At 37.6% G+C, this 18331-nt stretch overlaps 1 pseudogene; it reads right to left on the minus strand.

Moving 5' to 3' along the window:
- Window positions 1-1309: 1309 nt before the first annotated feature.
- On the minus strand, window positions 1310-16560 carry LOC102404497 (annotated as a pseudogene).
- Window positions 16561-18331: the final 1771 nt, after the last annotated feature.

Genomic DNA, 18331 nt, shown 5'->3' on the forward strand with positions numbered 1-18331 from the left:
ATCAGTCCTTCCAACGAACACCCAGGACTGATCTCCTTTAAGATGGACAGGTTGGATCTCCTTGAAGTCCAAGGGACTCTCAAGAGTCTTCTCCAACACCACAGCTCAAAAGCATAAATTCTTCGGCGCTCAGCTTCCTTCACAGTCCAACTCTCACATCCATACATGACCACTGGAAAAACCATAGCCTTGACTAGATGGACCTCTGTTGGCAAAGTAATGTCTCTGCTTTTGAATATGCTATCTAGGTTGGTCATAATTTTTCTTTCAAGGAGTAAGTGTCTTTTAATTTCCTGACTGCAATCACCATCTGCAGTGATTTTGGAGCCCCCAAAAATAAAGTCTGCCACTGTTTCCCCATCTATTTCCCATGAAGTGATGGGACTTAATCTTAGGTTTCTACAAATGCAAAACCTGTGCCAAGAATTTAGAGTTGTAGTTTATTTGAAGATGCAGAAGAGGATAAGGGAATTCAGGAGTACACTACAAAAACATGATATTCTGGAGATTCATTCAATGTGTTGCCTGTATTAACTGTTACTTATTTTTATCCTTGAATATTAATAGTATTCCATGATAGGTATATAGTACAGTTTGTTTAACCATTTACTAATAAGTGATAATTGGGTTGTTTTCTGATTTTGTCTATTACAAATAAAGCTGCTTTGAACAAATATCCATTCCCAGGTTTTAGTGTGAACATAAATTTTCATTTCCTTGGAATAAATGCTCAGGAGTGCAATAGCAGATTCAGATGGTAATTGCTTGTTTAGGTTTTTAAGAAATTGCCAATCTGTTTTATGGAACAACTGAACCATTTTATATTTCCTCCAGAAACTATGAGCAATCTAGTTTTCCATGTCCTTGTCAGTCTTTAGTGTTGTCATTATTTTTAATTATAGACATTCTAATAGATGTATATTTATAACTCACTATGGTTAAATATGCATTTCCCTACTGGCTTAAGATAGGGCTTCCCTGGTGGCTCAGTGGTAAATAATCTGTCTTCCAATGCAGGAGATGTGGGTTTGATCCCTGGGTTGGAAGATCCTCTGGAGAAAGAAATGGCAACCCATTCCATTATCCTTGCCTGTGAAATCCCATGGATAGAGGAACCTGACAGGCTGAAGCCCATAGGGTTCAGCCCATGCCCAGAGTGGGACATGACAAAGTGACTTAGTACGCATGCACTGAGGCCTGCAGAAAGAGATGAAGCTGTCACAGAACTACATGAGAGTCTCATTAGACTCTAACTAAAAACACAGAGAACTATGACTACTATTTCCAGCCAGTTGCCCAGTGATCATAGTCATGTAACAGACCAACGTGATGTTGGGTCTTGAGCCAGACTCACAAAGTTCCCTGGCCTTGGCCTTGGTACAGAGTCTCTGCATTTGATCTTTTTGATGTTTTTCAGGATCATGTCATGTAAAGTGACATACTGATTCCTTAGCTCTAATATGATGAGTTGAAGGCTGTCATATTCTTTCTCATCAATCTCTGTCATGGTTCAGGAGGAAAGTCCTCCATATGGGGATATTTAGCTGTTTTGAAAATTGATTTGGCTCTTGTAACATAATATCTAGAAATTGATTCAGATGAGATTCAGCTCTCAACATTCTTAGTTCTGTAACTCTCTTCTCCTGAATATAACCCCCAAAGTCATTCCCATCATCTATCCTAGGAGTTAGGAGATATACCCACATTTTTGTCATGTCACATTTCAAGATCAGCAGCCAGATCTCAGGTTTCACTTTCTCAAAACTGTCCACTAATTGCTGGTTGCTTTTTAGCATCCCATGCACCACAAACACCCTGGTTCCGTGGAAGGTTTCTTCACACTCACTCAATCTTCACTACTTGAAAGTGGGATCTTCCAGTCCATTGTGGCTATTGGTGACTAGAACAGGGCCAAGGACCACAGACTCAGGTCTGAGTGGATCTGAGTTAGGTTATGAATGTTTAGGATTGGTTCCTTCAAAAAACTGACAGGTTATAACAACATCTTTGAGGAAAAGTATTCCACCAAGTATTCTGCCTCATTGGTAACCCACTCTCTGAAAGATTCAATCTTGTGGTGGTGGAGAGGGTGGGTAGGATCAAAGGGACTAGAGGTATTTCAACACTGCCCAGAGGCAGCTGCCCTAGCGTGACTCACACACCACATAGCTTGCATACTCCCACCCTCAGCGCCTTCTTCCTGCTGTTCTCCCAATGCCTGTTCACTATGTTGCTGTTCAGTTGCTCAGTTGTGTCCTACTCTTTGCAACCCCATGGACTGAAGCACTCCAGGTGTCCCTCTCCTTCACTGTCTCCTAGAGTTTGCTCAAACTCACATCCATTGTGTCGGTGATGCCATCCAACTATTTTTATCCTCTGTTACCCACTTCTCCTCCTGCTCTTAATCCTTCCTAGCATTAGGGTTTTTCTAATGAGATGGCTCTTCACATCAGGTAGCCAAAGTATAGGAGCTTTAACTTCAGCATCAGTCCTTCCAATGAATATTCAGGCTTGATTTCCTTTAGGATTGATTGATTTGATCTCCTTGCTGCCCAAGGGACTCTCAAGAGTCTTCTCCAGCATCACAGTTTGAAAGCATATCACTCCTTCTACATGTATCTGTGTTCCAATTTGTGCTTCCTCCAGCCCAGAATTTCTCATGATGTACTTTGTATATAATTTAAATAATCAGGGTGACAATACACAGCCTTGACGTACTCCTTTTCCTATTTGGAACCAGTCTGTTGTTCCGTGGCCAGTTCTAACTGTTGCTTCCTGACCTGCATACAGGTTTCTCAAGAGGCAAGTCAAGTGGTCTGGTATTCCCCCCTCTTTCAGAATTCTCCACTATTTATTGTGATACACACAGTCAAAGGCTAGTCAATAAAGCAAAATGTATGAGATATATTTCTAATTTTCCCAAAGGGACATCTGTAAAGTGAATCTGTGTTCTGAATTTCTTTTTTCTTTTTTTAGTTCTCAAAAATCTAGCTGAGATGAAAGGTTATCAGCATACTGAAAACCATGTAACTGAAGGACTATTATCTCTTGACTTTACTCTGATTCTGAGGGAAGAACACAGTTACTAGAATGATGTCAGAGTAAAGAGCTTTGATAAAATCTAGTAGCCCAACCATTGTAATGTACCGTGGACAGGTATTGTGAGTTTTATTTCCCTCTATTGGATAAGTAAATGAATAAATAAAAGAAAAAAAGCACAAGTGTGCTTCGATATGCTTGCTTAAATTCATTTATAATATAGAGTTGTCTCATGTAGAGTACTGAGACAACTCTATTGTAAAATTTGCAAACAGAAAATAAATATGTGATTATTATCCGACAAGGGTGCTGAATCAGTGAAATGAATCACTAGAAAATCTGCAATCAGTATCAAATTATTTTTCTCTTTTCTTAAAGTCAATGTTCATGAGGCAGAAACAATGAGATAAAGTGATGCTTTTCCTCTTTCAAGTTAATATAGGAAAGTTACAGAATAAACATTAACAAAAGGAAATTTTAAATGTCATTTTTATTTGCTTTTGAGAGAATTAAGTTTTTGTAGAAATTATTATTTACATTGCTAATAATTATTTCTGATAAGACCAAATCTAAAATAATTTGCATCACCTAAACATATAGTCTGGGGCAGAAAAATCAACAAAAAAGAGTAAGATATATCATTTTTAAAAGATTATATGCTAAACAATTAGATAAAATATTTAATTCTCAGGTCAATATCATAACTGATATAGCTTTTCACTTTAACCATCTTACAAATAGCACTGAAGGAGTTTGGTAAAATGCTTTCTAAGGTGACAGCAAATGGTAGACCAAGGATTGAAACACAAGTAGTCTGGTTCCAGACTTTACTAGGAAGGCATCAAGGCATGTTATGACAGATCAATCTGGTATAGTTTAAATGTTTCCCATGTATAATGGATACTTGAATAATCTGGATTTAGTTTTAGCATAAGATACTGACAGAAAGGGCCAATGGTTAAGAATCCAGATGGCTCAGATGGTAAAGAAATTTGACTGCAATGCAGGAGACACGGGTTTGATCCCTGGGTCAGGAAGATCCCCTGGAGGAGGGCAATCCATTCCAGTATTCTTGCCTGGAGAATTCCATGTACAGAGAGAATTCCATGGTGGGCTCCAGTCCATGGCATCACAAAGAGTCGGACATGACTAAGCGACTAAAACTTTCATTGACAGAAAGTGTTATTGAATCAGGGTTTCAAAGCAAGGTGGAGAAGGAAATGGCAACCCACTCCTGTATTCTTGACTGGAGAATTCCAGGGACAGAGGAGCCTGGTGGGTTACAGTTCACGGGGTCACAAATAGTTGGGCACGACTGAATGACTAACTTTCAAATTCATAGGAAGGAGCGATAAGAAGGACTTCTTAAATGAACAACACAAAGAGTAGAGGAAAAAAATAGAATGAGAAAGAATAGAGATCTCTTCAAGAAAATTGTAGATATCAAGGGGACATTTCATGCAAGGATGAGCATGATAAAGGACAGAAATGGTAAAACACAGAAGTAGAAGAGATTAAGAAGAGGTGGCAAGAATACACAGAAGAACTATACAAGGAAATTACTAATGACCTGGATATCCATGATGGTGTGGTCACTCACCTAGAGTCAGACATCCTAGAATGTGAAGTCAAGTGGGCCTTAGGAAGTATTACTATAAACAAAGCTAGTGGAGGTGACAAGATTCCAACTGAGCTATTTATAACCCTCAAAGATGATGGTGTTAAAGGCTGTACCCAATATGTCCACAAATTTGAAAATCTTGGCAGTGGCCACGGGACAAGAAAAGGTCAGTTTTCATTCCAATCCCAAAGAAGGGCAATGAAAAGAATGTTCAAACTACTGTACAGTCATGCTCATTTCATATGCAAGTTTATGCTCAAGATCCTTTAAGCTGGGCTTCAGCAGTACATGAACTGAGAACTTCCAGATGTACAAACTGGGTTTTGAAGAGGCAGAACAACCAGAGACCAAATTGCCAACATTGGTTGGATCATGGAGAAAGCAAGGTAATTCCAGAAAAACACATCTACTGCTGCTTCATTGACTCTGCTAAGCCTTTGACTGTGAGGATAACAAACTGTGGAAAATTATTAAAGAGATGGGACTACCAGATCACCTTCCCTGTCTCTTGAGAAACCCGTTTGCAAGTTAAGAAGCAACAGTTAGAACCAGACATGGAACAACTGACTGGTTCAAAATTAGGAAAGGAAGATGACCAGGGTATGTACTGTCACCCTGCTTATTTAATTTCTATGCAGAATACATCATCTGAAATGCTGGGCTGGATGAATCACAACCTGGATTCAAGATTGCTGAAAGAAATATCAACAACCTCAGGTAGGCAGATGGTACCAATCTAATGGCAGAAAGTTAAGAGGAACTAAAGAGCCTCTTGATGAAGATGTAAGAGGAGAGTGGAAAAACCTTGATGAACACTCAGTATTTAGAATCTAAGATCATGGCATCTGGTCCCATCACTTTCTGGAAAAAAAATGGAAGCAGTGAAGGATTTTATTTTCTTGGGATCCAAATTCATTGCAGATGGTGACTACAGCCATGACATTAAAAGATGCTTGCTTCTGGGAAGCGAAACTATGACAATCCCAGACAGCATATTAAAAAGCAGACATCACTTTGCCCACAAATGTCTGTATAGTCATGCATGGATGTGAGATTTGGACCATAAAGAAGGCTGAGCACTGAAGAACTGATGTTTTCAAACTGTGGTGCTGGAGAAGACTCTTGAGAGTCCCTCGGATAACAAGGAAATCAAACCATTCAACTCTAAGGGAAATCAACTCTGAATATTCATTGGAAGGATTGATGCTGAAGCTGAAGTTACAGTACTTAGGCCACCTGATGCAAAGAGCCGACACATTGGAAAATACCCTGATGAGGGGAAAGATTAAGAGCAGAAGGAAATGGGGGTAATAGAGGATGAGATGGTTGGATAGCATCACTGATTCAATGGACATGAGTTTGAGGAAACTCCAGGAGACAGTGAAGAACAGGGGAGCTGGCATGCTGCAGTCCAGGGTGTTGCAAAGAGTTAGACATGACTTAGAGACTGAACAAGAACAAAAATTACTAAAAAAAATAAATTAACAATGAGGAATAATAATTTTCCCATTAGAGATATAAAAATACAATAAATTCTGTGTTCTATTCATATCTTTTGGGAACATTTTCAAGGAGAGAATACCAAAATATTTAATCAATTGAAACTTCATTGAATAAAAATGTAACATTTGGGAAGGACAACAAATGATGGTCAGTTTAATGGGTTTTATATAATTAACAATTTCTAAGAACATCTAAAAGAGATGGGAATACCAGACCACCTGACCTGCCTCTTAAGAAACCTATATACAGGTCAGGAAGCAACAGTTAGAACTGGACATGGAACAACAGACTGGTTCCAAATAGGAAAAGGAGTATATCAAGGGTGTATATTGTCACCCTGCTTATTTAACTTCTATGCAGAGTACATCATGAGAAACGCTGGGCTGGAAGAAGCATAAGCTGGACTCAAGATTGCCGGGAGAAATATCAATAACCTCAGATATGCAGATGACACTACCCTTATGGCAGAAAGTGAAGAGGAACTCAAAAGCCTCTTGATGAAAGTGAAAGAGGAGAGTGAAAAAGTTGGCTTAAAGCTCAACATTCAGAAAACGAAGATCATGGCATTTGGTCCCATCACTTCATGGGAAATAGATGGGGAAACAGTGGAAACAGTGTCAGACTTTATTTTTTGGGCCCCCAAATCACTGCAAATGGTGGCTACAGCCATGAAATTAAAAGACGCTTCCTCCTTGGAAGGAAAGTTATGACCAACCTAGATAGCATATTCAAAAACAGAGACATTACTTTGCCAACAAAGGTTCGTCTAGTCAAGGCTATGGTTTTTCCAGTGGTCATGTATGGATGTGAGAGTTGGACTGTGAAGAAAGCTGAGCGCCAAAGAATTGATGCTTTTGAACCAAAGAATTGGTGTTGGAGAAGACTCTTGAGAGTCTCTTGGACTGCAACGAGATCCAACCAGTCCATTCTGAAGGAGATCAGTCCTGGGATTTCTTTGGAAGGGATGATGCTGAGGCTGAAACTCCAGTACTTTGGCTGCCTCATGCTAAGAGTTGACTCATTGGAAAAGACTCTGATGCTGGGAGGGATTGGTGGCAGGAGGAGAAGGGGATGACAGAGGATGAGATGGATGTATGGCATCATCAACTTGATGGACATGAGTCTGAGTGAATTCCAGGAGTTGGTGATGGACAGGGAGGCCTGGCATGCTGTGATTCATGGGGTCGCAAAGAGTCGGACACGACTGAGTGACTTAACTGAACTGAAGAACATTTTAATAGGTTAAATATTCCTATTATTTTATAATCTGTCTCTACACACTGGAAATCATCCATGATCCTAGAAATTCCATAAAATGAAATTCAACAAAAGAGAAATTTGGCTACCAATCACATTTAGTTGCTGAAATGCAAGCAGAGGCAAAACTGAAGCAAATCAAGTAAAAAGGCTGCACCTGATCACAAATTTGATCTATTCATTTAGTAAAGTGAAAGTCAAGTTGCTCAGTTGTGTCTGACTCTTTGCGACTCCATGGACTGTAGCCTATCAGTCTCCTCCATCCATGGGATTTTCCAGGCAAGAGTGCTGGAGTGGATTGCCATTTCCTTCTCCAGGGGATCTTCCTGACCCAAGAATCAAACCCGGGTCTCCGTCATTGCAGGCAGATGCTTTACTGTCTGACCCACTAGGGCACCTGATCACAAATTTCATCTGATCCATTTAGTAAAACAATCGTACAATTCCTTTTGACTTGTACTCTCACCACACATTATCCTATTAATTTCAATTGGAAAATGAGAGGAATGTTGAAGACAGTTTTCTTAGGCTTTCTAATCACTGCTTATATTCATGACTTGCTTCATTAGAAATATTGAGGTAAACATATATATGAAAAACTACACTTAGAAAAATAGATCTCATATTGGACTATTGCACATGTTATCATTTTTTTTTGCCACACAAGGAGGCATGTGAAATCTTAGTTCCCTGACCAGGGATGGAACACCCATTAGCTGTAATGGAAGTGTGAAGTCTTAACCACGGGACCACCAGGAAAAGTTCCAATATAATTACTAATAATTATATTTTATTGATATATGTACTCACTTTTGAGGACCATGTATATCTTATACAGTAGATGGGTGGCTTATTTAGTTGGCTCAGCCCAAAAGAACCCCAAACCAACAATATAGCTATCAGTTGACAATCACGGCCAACATCTGTACTGATATAGGTTTCTAATGTCTGTATATATCAGAAGATTTGTGTATATTTCACATTACTATATTAATAATATTCACTTGAATTTTTCTAGATTATCAAAATGTATTTGTATATCTGGAAAACAATCAGAAACTGCTACTAAATATAATAACGAAACCAAATAAACTTATTTTAAAAATTTAGAAATAACTGTATTTCCTCATTTATTTTCAAAGAAAAGTCCAAGAAATAACTAAGAGATACTATGTTATACCAAATTGATACTATCTCTAAAATAAAGCCAAAAAGTGAAGTTCTAAAAATATCTAATGTAAATATGATTTAGAATAGGGCAATTTGAAATTAGAAAGAATAGAATTAAAAAATAAAGTCAATAGGAAAGGAAGTAAAAAAATCAATGTCAATAGTTTGGTTAATTATGCTTTGATGTAAAGAATTTTGCAAATTTTAGAAATAAATACATTTTTTATTCAGTATAATAAAAATTAGCATATTTGCATGAAGGTATGTCCTAGATTTATGCAAAGTGGTAAATATAAGCCAGCAATTATAAATATTTGTGAATAAATTTAGCAGAATAACTGAATCACTAAAACTTTCCCCATCAAAGTTGATCTTAAGCATCTAAAATTGCTCAAATAATACATGTGGAAATGTGAGCTTTTCTTATGTTTACTGAGGGCTAAAGAGCTTATTTTGTCAGAAATATTGTGGGTAGATCATAAAGTGGCCAAGTGTGGAGGTTGGATTTTCTAAAGATGGCCGCTACTCTAGGTCTAGAATTTTACCACTCCTGCATCAGGGACTGATTATATCTTCTTCCCTTGAAACTGGGTAGAATTTTCTGACTGGTTCAATGAAGAAGTGCAGCATAAATGATTCCGTGTAATTCTGAACTGATGTCACAAAAATGGTATGTTTCAGCCTTCCAGTGATAATCCCTCTTGTAACCAAGCCACCCTACTTGGCAAAAGCTCAAGTAGCCTGCAGAAATCCTTTGAGAACAGCGGAAGTGCCCTGCTGAGCATCGTGCCAGCAGCATATGGAGCCACCACAATGATCAGTCCTGAAAGTGAGTCCTCCAGTGTGCAGGTGAGGCACTCAGCTGTCCTAAGACAGAGGGTTTCCACTAGATTTAATGTTTAAATGAATGAGAAAGTGTTTGAGAATTAACTTACTGGTTTTTTTTTTTTTAAGGAATACTTCTGGTTTAATGAAACTTCCCAAGTGGTCTTGTTAATAGTTTTTTTAACTAAACAAATAATTATCTCATTTTTTTAGTGGAGAAAAATTTCCATTTGAGTTTGTTAAGAATTAGGCCATGTTTGATTGACTTTTTATTGTTTTGTTTTTGTCTCCTTGCCTCCCCCCACCCCCCAATTAAGGCTTTGCTAAAGATTCAGTGAGATGGTTGAGCTACCTTGATGTTTCTTCATTTACTAAAATTTGTATTTCATAAAAGGAACACCTTAATATGATTGACTATAGAAATAATTCATTTCTCTTGGGTCACTCTCATTCTCTATTCTAAATTTTCCAGATACCCAGAAGCTATAGTTTTTGGCTTGAGTGAACACACTGTAATAGTTCAGTCATATCTTTTCTTGCACTCTGGTAATCTGTTGAAATGTAGAAATAAATATTGGAAACTATTTTCACTCAAATCTGTCTCTGTCTCTTTGTCTCTCTGTCTCTCTCTCTCATATCATCTCTCTCTGTCTCCAGTCAAGACCCTTAGCAAACTCAGAGGTAATCTTAGCCTTGCTTATCCACATAAACAGATAAAGCTAGTATGAAATAAGAGAAACCATTGTTTTAAGTTCATCAAATTCTATTTACCTATATTTTAAGACAAATAATGTGACAGATCTTTGAAAAGTACTTTATATACTTAAACTATTTAATGTAAAACATATGCATGAATTTCAAATGTCAAAATGATAAAACCAGGAATTATGAATATACACAAAATCATTAAATTCAAATAACCCTCCTACCAAGCTTCTAAGATACTCCTACAACTGAATTGCTTCTTCCAAGACCACATGTTAGAATATCAAAATGTAACAGGGTCCCTCAAGGACTATGTAGCTCAACTGAACAAGTTTAAGAATTAAGAAGTTCACATAGCATCTGTATCTCCATAAAGCAATTAGAAACGTTGCTAATCTGAGTACTACCAGATTTCAGTGAGAGTCATTCATCTTTCATCAGGCTTTTCTTGATAGGATTTGAGCTGCCAACTACTCAGAAATTACATTACAACTCAAAAACAGATAATAGGTGACTATACACTGCTAAATTTAAAATAGGTAACCAAAAAGTAGATAAGCACAATGGTGGTGTCACTCACCTAAGCCAGACGTCCTAGAGTGTGAAGTCAAGTGGGCCTAAGGAAGTATTACTATGAACAAAGCTAGTAGAAGCGATGGAATTCTAGCTGAGCTATTTCAAACCCTAACAGATGATGCTGTTATAGTGCTGGACTAAATAGGCCACCAAATATGGATAATTCAGCAAAGGCCACAGGACTGGAAAAGGTCAGTTTTCACTCCAACCTTCAAGAAGGACAATGCCCAAGAATGTTCAAATTACAGAACAACTGTGCTCATTTCATATGCTAGCAAGGTAATTCTCAAAATCCTTCAACTTAGTCTTTAACAGTACATGAACTGAGAACTTCCAGATGTTCAAGCTGGATTTAGAAAAGGCAGAGGAACAAAAGATCAAGTTGCCAGCATCCACTGGATCATTGAAAAAGAGATTTCCAGAAAAACATTTACTTCTACTTCATTGACAATACTAAAGCCTTTGACTGTGTGGATTACAACAAATTTTGGAAAATTCTTAAAGAGATAGGAATATCGGACCACCTTATTCACCTCCTGAGAAACCTAAGCAGGTCAAGAGGCAACAGTTAGAACAGGATAAGGATTAATGGGCTAGTTCCACACTGGGAAAGGAGTACAAAAAGGCTGTTTACTGTTACCCTGCTTATTTAACTTCTCTGCAGAGTGTATTACATGAAATGCCAGGCTGGATGAATCACAAACTGGAATCAATATTGCTGGGAGAAATATCAACAACCTCATCTATGCAGATAATACCACCCTAATGACAGAAAGAGAAGAGGAATTAAAGAGCTATTTGGTGAAGGTGAAAGAGGAGAGTGGAAAAACCTGGCTGAAAACTCAATATTCAGAAAACTAAGATCATGGCATCTGGTCCCATCAATTTCTGGAGAAAAGGTGGAAGCAGTGACGGAATTTAATTTCTTAGGCTCCAAAATCGCTGCAGACAGTGACTTCAGCCATGACATTAAAAGACATTTGCTTCTTGGAAGAAAACCTATGACAAACCTAGACAGTATTTTATTTTTTTTTTTATTTTTTTATTTTTTATTTTTTTTTAATTTTATTTTATTTTTAAACTTTACATAAACATGTAAAATATCATGTATGAAATGAGTTGCCAGTCCAGGTTCGATGCACGATACTGGATGCTTGGGGCTGGTGCACTGGGACGACCCAGAGGGATGGAATGGGGAGGGAGGAGGGAGGAGGGTTCAGGATGGGGAACACATGTATACCTGTGGCGGATTCATTTTGATATTTGGCAAATCTAATGCAGTTAGACAGTATTTTAAAAGCAGAGACTCACTTTGTCCACAAAGGTTTGTCTAATCAAAGCTATCATTTTTCCAGTAGTCATGTACAGATGTGAGAGTTGGACCATAAAGAGGGCAAAGTGCTGAAGAACTGATTCTTTTGAATTGTGGTGCTAGAGATGACTTTTGAGAGTCTCTTGGACAACAAGGAGATCAAACCAGTCATTCTTAAAGGAAATCAACCCTGAATATTCAGTGGAAGGATCAATGCTGAAACTGTAACTTCAATACTTTGGCCATTCGATGAGAAGAGCTAACTTATCGGAAAAGACCCTGATGCTAGGAACTATTGAGGGCAGGAGGAGAAGGGGACGACAGAAGATGAGATTGTTAGATGGCATCTCTGACTCAATGGACATGAGTTTGAGAAATCTCATGGAGATAGTGAAGGATAGGGAAGCCTGGCATGGTGCAATCCATGGGATCACAAAGATTCCAACACAACTTAGCAACTGGACAAGAAAAACAAAAAGAACCTACTGTATAGCACATGGAACTTTGCTCAATATTATGTGGTACCCTGGATGGTAGAGGAGTTTGGGGAAGAATGGACACATGTATGTGGGTGTTTATGGTGAGTCCCTTTGCTGTTCATGTGAAACTATCACAGCATTTTTAATCAGCTATACTGAATACAAAATAAATTAAAAAAAAGAATATATGATTATAATAATAGAAAGCTTCAAAAAAACATGCAACTGAATTGAGCACTCAGGTAAAGAATATAAACAATTTCCTTTACTATCTCAAGTGAGTGTATTTGGCTCATATTGAATTATTAGGTCTACCTTGTGCTTGTGCATGCTAAGTCGCTTCAGTCGTGTCTGACTCTTTGCGACCCCATGGTCTGCAGCCTGCCAGGCTTCTCTGTCCATGGGATTCTCTAGACGAGAATACCGGTGTGGCTTGCCATCCCTCCTCCAGGGGATCTTCCCCATCCAGGGATCAAACCTGTGTCTCCTGCGGCTCCTGAATTGCAGGCAGATTCGGTATGGCAACCCACTCTAGTATTCTTGCCTGAGAGAATCCTATGGACATGTATAAATAAATACATTAAAACAGAAAAAGAAAAGAAAAATACCCCTGCTTTCACATAAGTTACATTCCACTGGAGGATAAGAGTGATAAAATATAAAGTAAAAACTGTAGAATATATGTTACATGATGTGACAAGACATTTTTGGTTTTGGCGTTATCCCCTTTTCTTTTTCTTGTCCTCTATTTTTTGAGCTTTTTAGAATTTTATTTTAATTTAGAAGTCACTTAGCAGTTAGTTTTTGGTGGTCAATCTAGGGAATGTTCAGCATGTATATCTCCATTTTCCCAGTCAGTTATTTTAAAATTTCTGTATTATAATTTTTAGTTCTAAAATATGCATTCAGTATTTTTTTTTGTAGTCCTCTGCTGAAATTTCTTTTCATTCTTCATTGTGTATATACACAATGTATCACTGAACCTTTAGCTTTTATATCATATATGTATGCCGCTGCTGCTGCTAAGTCCCCTCAGTCAAGTCTGACTCTGTGCGACCCCATAGATGGCAGCCCACGAGGCTCCTCCGTCCCTGGGATTCTCCAGGGAAGAGTACTGGAGTGGGGTGTCATTGCCTTCTCCACATATATGTATATATACACTTATACCATATATATATATATATATATATATATATATATATATATATATATATAAAATCAATTCAGTCAGTCTATCGTGTACAACTCTTTGCAACCCCATGGATTACAACACGCCGGACCTCCCTGTCCATCACCAACTCTGGGAGTTTACTCAAACTCATGTCCATTGAGTCAGTGATGCCATCCAACCATCTCATCCTCTGTTGTTCCCTTCTCCTCCCACCTTCAATCTTTTCCAGCATCAAGGTCTTTCCAAATGAGTCAGTTCTTTGCATAAGGTGGCCAAAATATTGGAGTTTCAGCTTCAACATCGTAACCCTTCCAATGAATATTCAGGATTGATTTCCTTTAGGATGGACTGGTTGGATCTCCTTACTGTCCAAGGGACTCTCAAGAGTCTTCTCCAACACCACAGTTCAAAAGCATCAATTCTTCAGTGCTCAGCCTTGTTTATAGTCTGCATATAAGTTAAATAAAACAGGGTGACAATATACAGCCTTGGTGTACTCATTTCCCAATTTGGAACAAGTCCATTGTTCCATGTTTGATTTTAACTGTTGCTTCTGGACCTGCATATAGTTTTCTCAGGAGGCAGATCAGGTGGTCTGGTATTCCCATCTCCTTCAGAATTTTCTACAGTTTGTTGTGATCCACACAGTAAAAGGCTTTGACATAGTCAATAAAACAGAAGTAGATGCTTTTCTGGAACTCTTTTGCTTTTGTGATGATTGAATGGATGTTGGCAATTTAATCTCTGGTTCCTCTGCCTTTTCTAAATTCAGCTTGAACATCTGGAAGTTCACATACTGTTGAAGCCTGGCTTGGAGAATTTTGAGCATTACTTTGCTAGCATGTGAGATGAGTGTAATTGTGCAGTAGTTTGAGCATTTTTGGCATTGCCTTTCTTTGGGATTGGAATGAAAACTGACCTTTTCCAGTCCTGTGGCCACTGCTGAGTTTTCCAAATTTGCTGGCAAATTGAGTGCAGCACTATAATAAAATCACCTTTTAGGATTTGAAATAGCTCAACTGGAATTCCATCACCTCCACTAGCTTTGTTCTTAGTCATGCTTCCTAAGGCCCAATTGACTTCAGATTCTAGGATGTCCAGCTCTAGGTGAGTAATCACACCATTGTGATTATCTGGGTCATGAAGATCTTTTTTGTATAGTTCTGTGTATTCTTTACACCTCTTCTTAATATCTTCTGTTTCTGTTAGGTCCATACCATTTCTGTCCTTTATCGTGCCCATCTTTGCATGAAATGTTCCCTTGTTATTTCTAATTTTCTTGAAGAGATCTCTAGTCTTTCCCATTTTATTGTTTTCCTTTATTTCTTTGCATTGATCACTGAGGAAGGCTTTCTTATCTCTTCTTGCTCTTTGGAACTCTTCATTCAAATGGTTATATCTTTCCTTTTCTCCTTTAACTTTGGCTTCTCTTCTTTTCACAGCTATTTGTAAGGCCTCCTAAGACAATCGTTTTTCCTTTTTCTATTTATTTTTCTTGGGGATGGTCTTGATTTCTGCCTCCTGTACAATGTCACAAACCTCTGTCCATAGATCTTCAGGCACTCTATCAGATCTAATCCCTTGAATCTATTTGTCACTTGCACTGTATAATTGTAAGGGATTTGATTTAGTTTATACATGAATGATCCAGTGGTTTTCCCTACTTTCTTCAATTTAAGTCTGAATTTTGCAGTAAGGAGTTCATGACCTGAGCCACAGTTAGTTCCCAGGCTTGTTTTTTTTGTTTTTTTTTTTTTTGCTGACTGTATAGAGTTTCTCCATCTTTTGCTGCAAAAAATATAATCAATCTGATTTCAGTATTGGCCAACCACCTGGTGATGTCCATGTGTAGAGTCTTGTCTTGTGTGTTTGGAAGAGGGTGTTGCTATGACCAGTGCATTTTCTTGGCAAAACTCTATTAGCCTTTGCCGCATTTCATTCTGTACTTCAAGGCCAAATTTGCCTGTTACTCCAGGTATCTTTTGACTTCCTACTTTTGCATTCCAGTCCCCTATAATGAAAAGGACATCTTTTGTGGGTGTTATTTCTAGAAGGTCTTGTAGGTCTTCATAGAACCGTTCAACTTCAGCTTCTTCAGCATTACCAGTCAGGGCATAGATAGGGCCTACTCTCTTGCTGTGAATATATATATATATATATATATACATATCTCATTAAGCATAAGAATAGTAGCTGCTCTAATATCATTATCCAATAATTTCAAAATCAAGTCATCTTGCACTGGCCTCTGTTGATATGAATATTACTTTTCCTTCAGAATGAGTCATATATTTCTTTCTTGTATGCCTATTGATTTCCGGTGTAACACTGATATTGTCAATATTACATTATGAGAAATCAGCATTCTGATATATACTTGTGTAGATTGTCAACATTTTTATTTAAGAAAGCCATTAACCTGGTTATCTTCAAACTGCCGGTTCCCTGGTGACTCAGTGGTAAAGAATCTGCCTGCAATGTGGAAAATTGGGTTCGATCCCTTGGTCAGGAAGCTTCCCCCAAAAAGAAAATGGCAACTGACTCCAGCATTCTTGTTTGGGAAATCCCGTAAACAGAGGAGCCTGGCAGGCTACAGTCCACGGGGTCACAAAAGAGCTCGACATGACTTAGTGACTAAACAGTGACAACAATTGAAACAGCAAAATTTGTTTTATTATACCTTGTGGTGAGGGGCAACTCATTAACTTTTACACTCATTGCTTTGAGTCTGTCTGCACATGTCTGGCTTGGGGTCAGCCAGAGATGAGTAAAGTTAACAAAGAGAATTTGGGACTACCATAGTTCAGGTTTTTTGTTTGTTTTTGCTCAGTAACCCCTCTCACTCTGTATGGGCCGTATAATTCCCAAAGTTTGCTCCCACTCTTTTCAGGCCATTAGCCATCCTGTGTCACATCTGAAGGACCTGTAACAATATCAGCTCACCCCACATCAACCCTTTCCTCCAAAATTCAGCTGCCTCTCAAAATATGTCTACTTTGTTTTGTTCTCCAAATCCCTCCTGTAGTTTTTGTAGGTGTTCAGGTTTTATACTTAAAAGAAAATAATTTTGTCAAAATTTTACAAAGCCATCCTAAAAGCATGGCAGGTTTTTTTTTTTTTTTTTTTTTTTCAAGAAAGAGTAAAATGAAATACCCTGGAATAATCCTGGTCATTTCCATGTTTCTGTATCTTTGACTTAACACATGGAATATTACTTTGTACACAAAAAGTATCACTGACTCTTTAACTTATACATGGAATATTACTTTGTACACAAAAAGAAAAACATCTCTCAACAAGACATAATTCTACATGTTGCTCTTTTGAAGTTTTAATGAGGAAATAATCTTGCACTTAACAAGAAAAAGTGACTTTAGATTATTCACCCTAATTTCCAACCCAGGTCTACATAGAAACCTGTTTTTTGACCCTTAGTTAATGCTGAAGAGTAAATCAATGTGAATACAATTGTTCTCATTATGTAGACAGGATTCACAAAACTGATTTAACTTTCTTTCTGCCTACTTTGACAATCATAGTCATTTCAATGATTACTAACTATGCTAATAAAAAAATTATACTATAAAAATCATTCAATTTCTTCCCTCCCAAGGAAAATATGTATTCCATATCCTAAGACAAATTATTTCCTATTTCAACAACATTCAGCAAACATTACTGCAATGTATTTCAACTGTAAATTCTTAGTCTTGCTTCCCTGGTAGCTATCGTATCTGCTCGGTAAGAATTCTGTTATAAAACAAAACTCTTGTGTATTGTGCAAGATAGAAATACTCAAAGAGTAAGTGAAACTTGGTGTCATGTTTAACGTAGTTTTAATACTGTTACTAATTCCAGTGCTCTAACTAGAAAAATAAATTGCAACAAATCCTTAAAAACTACAATCTGAGGTGGAGGTAGCAGGAAGCAAATCTGACTACTGAAAATAAATATTCGATTTATACCTAAAACCATCAAGAGATTTCATAATTGATCTGCCATTGTGATTCAGAGAAACTCTGCTATTTTCTGACACTAAATTCTTTTTGTTAACATTTATCCATGTATTTGACATTATCTATTTATCCATGTATTTTTCAGCAGAGTATCACAGAGATTTTTTCTTTAGTATAAATAGATAGCAGTGACCAATGAGCCTTTTGAGGCAAAAGGTTCAGTGAGGATCCTACAAGGGTCACATCAGCTTCATCACTAGAAATAACAAATTATGTTAGTTAATTACTAGTATTTACAAATAAATATTGAACACTTAAAATAACTGCATGGTACTTTTCATAAGGTCACACTATTTTCATTTTGCATCATATAGTGGAATCTTGACGGGGGAGCCTGGTGGGCTGCCGTCTATGGGGTCCAACAGGGTCAGACACGACTGAAGCAACTTAGCAGCAACAGCAGCAGCAGCAGCATCTCTATTTTAAAAGTGCAAATAGCCCTAATTTTTGATAATATAACTAGAAGACTTTATTTAAAATTACAGAAGTGAACTTCTTCATATCTACTTGAAATTATTTATTAGCAGATTAAGATGATTCTAAAATATTCATAAAATGAATTTGATTATTGGGGTAGTGAATTGAAGTCATATAAAACAAAACATACACAAAGCATTAACGGTTCAGTGTCTTATAATGCATGACTCATGTAATGTT

This window comes from Bubalus bubalis, chromosome 20 (genome assembly GCF_019923935.1).
Source record: "Bubalus bubalis isolate 160015118507 breed Murrah chromosome 20, NDDB_SH_1, whole genome shotgun sequence".
NCBI lineage: Eukaryota > Metazoa > Chordata > Mammalia > Artiodactyla > Bovidae > Bubalus > Bubalus bubalis.